We start from the raw sequence: 3,989 nt of genomic DNA on the forward strand, positions 1-3,989 counted from the left end.
TGATATATAATAAGATATGATAATAAGATAATAATAGATAATGGGATAATGAGATGATGATGAGATGATATGAGATATGATAATACGATGCAATAATAAGATAATGATATTAAAGATAATAATGAGATGATGGTGAATGAATAATACATAATAATGATGAAATACATAATAATGATAATGATCTAAAGACTAATGAATAATAATAATAATAAGGATAATAAAGATAATAATGATGATGATAATAATGATGATGAAAATAATCATAATAATGATGAAAATAATCATAATAATGATAATTATCATAACAACAAGAATAATCATAATTATGATAATAGTAATAATTGTCATAATCATAATAATTATCATAATCATAACTAGAATAACTGCCGTGCCGTCAGCACTGGTTGATCATCTTCAGAAATCAGTGAAATTAAATAATATTCATGTGTGATTATTGCAAGTGATTTTTTTATTTCTGCATTAACGAATTAGCAACCCAAAATTAACCTCCCGGGAAACGAACCCCTGAAAGTGAACCTCTGCCAAATGAACCCTGTGACAACTCAATCCCTAAATATGAACCTCGCGGCAAATGAACCTTTAAAAATGAACCTCCCTGGCAAATGAACCTTTAAAAATGAACCTCCCTGGCAAATGAACCTCCCTGGCAAATGAACCTTTAAAAATGAACCTCCCGGCAAATGACCTATAAAAATTAATCTCCCGGCAAATTTACCCCTAAAAATGAACCTCGCGGCAAATGAATCTTTAAAATTGAACCTCCCCGTTAAAAATAAATCTTCCCAGTAATTGAACCTTTAAAAATGAACATCCCCGGCAAATAACCCCTTGAAAATGAACCTCCTCAGCAAATGAACCCCTTAAAAATGAACCTCCCTGGCAAAAGAGCCTTTAAAAATGAACCCCTAAATATGAACCTCCATATATAAGTCACATACCAGCAACTAAACCACTCAACAAACGAACGCCAAGGCAAATGAACCTAAAATTACCAATACGATAACGACAGAGAATCAATAGCATTACCGTAGCCAATTTAGGTGACCCTCCACCCCACACCACCTTGTAATACAAACCAAAAACAACAAGAAAAGAACAATATCATCTACCTCACGGACATAACAAGTGTCGACGAGGAGACCGTGCTGGCCACCACCTGACGGAGATCAGACTGGTGAAACGTTTGTCGACGTTTGTCATCTTCGACTGAAACGTTTCGTGGGGGTCCGCCGTTGACCTGCCTTACGTGCACTCGCCATGTCGACGAACCTGCCTGGAATGAGTCTTTGTATATAGAAGTTGTGAAAATGGGGTTTAGAATGTTTATCTTATGTCTAAGATTTGTGAAAAATTGGTTGAAACATTTTTTTTATATCTAAAATTTGTGAAAATGGGGTTGAGAATGTTTATATTATTTCTAAAATTTGTGAAAATGTGGTTGAATATTTTATATTATATCCAAAATTTGTGAAAATGTGGTTGAATATTTTATATTATATCTAAAATTTGTGAAAATATGGTTGAAATTTTCATCTTATATCTAAAATTTGTGAAAATGTGGTTGAATATTTTATATATCTAAAATTTGTGAAAATGTGGTTGAATATTTTATATTATATCTATAATTTGTGAAAATGTGGTTGAAATTTTTCTCGTATATCGAAAATTTGTAAAAATATCTAACATGAATGGAGAAATACACACCCACATACACACGAGACGTGAACGAAAACTACACATTTTAACGAACTACCAACCACCAGTTATAAAAGCAAAACAAACCACGAAGAGGGTAAAATACATCGAAAAAATTTGAACACTTGCGCACGTACACGTTGTGGATGACATATGAATATCAGAATCATTCATAACTTGAATATTTTTATGATAAGGTCAAAAGAACACGTTATAAATGATATCAGGTTTTTAAATATAAATTGAATCTCGACTTAAATGTACAACCATTATGAATCTTATATGTATTTCATATCCATATGTACTGTAAAAAATAGTATTTTGAATTTGAATTTGAAGACATTCTAACGATGATTAGAGCAGTATTACAAATCAGCGAGGTATCGCATATGAATAAGGATGTATAGATAACTGAAAATGAACAGAGAGAGAGAGAGAGAGAGAGAAAGTGAGAGAAGGGGGGAGAAGCTAACAGATAAATAGATACTCGGATAGATTATAGGTGAAAGAAAGAGAGAGAGAGATAGAGAGAGAGAGAGAATCAGAGCAATGTGTTTAACCACTCCTAGCTAACATAGATAAAGATACCATTCATGAAAATTGCTCGGTAAGTTCGCCCTCTGAAATATGGTCTGTGGTTCACATTATACATATTTGTGTTGAAAAATACAGGGTTATGAATGTTCAGCGACAAAATGTGAAAACAGATCATTTAGTTGAATATTTATAATCGACGAAAATTCATACTTTCGTCAACTATACTTATACATCCATAAATAATCAAGTAAAATAACGATTCATTAACGATTAAAACAGATACACTGTATGTATATTTCAACTACTTGCAATTCATCACAGAAAAACAGTTCCATAAAGCAAATTTATCATATACTTATTATATAACATTTCCATAGGGTTTCACTCGCCACAATGCCTTTTCGGACGTACTTTCGGCACGGCGCAGACAGTAGCGTTGTAATCGAAGAAATAGTAATGTCTTCTGTGTACTGTATAAGCTATGTCTTCGATAACATTAAACTGCTTGCACATTTCCCTCACACGCTTTCTCCGCGATGCCTGATTGTCTTTAATGCGGTTTTCTTTCATTTCCTTCAAAACAATCGTGGGAGGCTCACCGCGACCTTCTCGCTTATGGGATGACCTTGTCGAATTCTTCGTCTCACCGGAAGATCTTTCATTCACGCGAGGGTGGAAGTTATAGCTAAACATCACTGTCGTCGCCAGCAGGAGGGCAAAGCCACGGAAGACTTTCTTGCGGAAGAGCATCGGTCTGGTTCTTACGTCTCCGTTCGACGATGGACGAGCGAGTGCACGATACCGCGTTCGCCAAACATCTGTCTGTCCGGCTCGCATGCGGAGGATACAAACTTAGGTGCGCAAATAAACTGGACACCATATGATATTCTCAGGTGGTGACGTCATTGCCGTTGGGGACGCACGCTTTCAACCGCAAAATTTGATCTTGAGAAGCTGTTCTACAACCTTATTTACACAGACCTCCATGTAAACTGTATAAACAATTGCAGTCTATATAACAGTATTTAGAACTTCGTAATCAGTACATCATGAATGTTGAGACTTCATTTTAAAAATTTTCTAAAGATATAGGCTAATGATCCGCTCAACAAATGCCACAACATACAGTGCATGTTCATTACGTCACATCACATGCTTCCTGTTGTCAGAGCCTAGTACTCTGTTCTTTTATTGTAGTTTAAGTGAGGGAAATGGGTTCTCGTATCATATGGTATGCCTCGTAACCCTACAGGTTAGTGCACACCCCTCCTTGTAATCGACCCTTCAGGGACTACAGCTCTCTTTGGGGGATAGTAAGACACAGCCCCCTGCAATATAGGCTTTACTGGCCCTCGTCGCATGCATACAATTCCCTTTCCTTACCTTTCCTCGATATATCTCATGCCCTTCCTTACTATTGCGGACAAGACTACATAGTATGTAGAGGGTTTCCACATAACGATTCCTACAGGTATAAGTACTAGAGCATTAGGTACGAGGGAATCCATCGTTACCAGCAGGAAATCGAACTATTTACCTGTATTTTTTTCCCTTTTCATGTCATAGTCCTAGGAAATGAGGGCCAAGGTGATTTGTATTGAATAACTTAACGCCCTGCCCAATATTGATTTAAGGGCAGATTCAAACCCCTGTGGTCTACCCATCTTATTATCGTGATTATTCATCCAAAAACATATTAAACCAAACTTACCAAAGAAGTCTAAATTCATTGATAT

General features: G+C 35.9%; 1 protein-coding gene across 1 annotated transcript in view; it reads right to left on the reverse strand.

Annotated features, from left to right (window-relative positions):
* Positions 1 to 3,072, reverse strand: part of LOC119579959 (carbohydrate sulfotransferase 11-like) — a 6,944-nt gene extending 3,872 nt beyond the window's left edge. Inside the window, exons 1-2 of the mRNA XM_037927804.1 lie at positions 2,665 to 3,072; positions 1,131 to 1,294 (exon numbers count right to left, since the gene is read on the reverse strand). The gene's annotated coding sequence lies outside the window, so the exon portion shown is untranslated. The remainder of the gene's footprint in view (positions 1 to 1,130; positions 1,295 to 2,664) is intronic.
* Between the last annotated feature and the right edge of the window lie 917 nt (positions 3,073 to 3,989).

This window comes from Penaeus monodon, chromosome 13 (genome assembly GCF_015228065.2).
Source record: "Penaeus monodon isolate SGIC_2016 chromosome 13, NSTDA_Pmon_1, whole genome shotgun sequence".
In the NCBI taxonomy this organism is placed as follows: Eukaryota; Metazoa; Arthropoda; class Malacostraca; order Decapoda; family Penaeidae; genus Penaeus; species Penaeus monodon.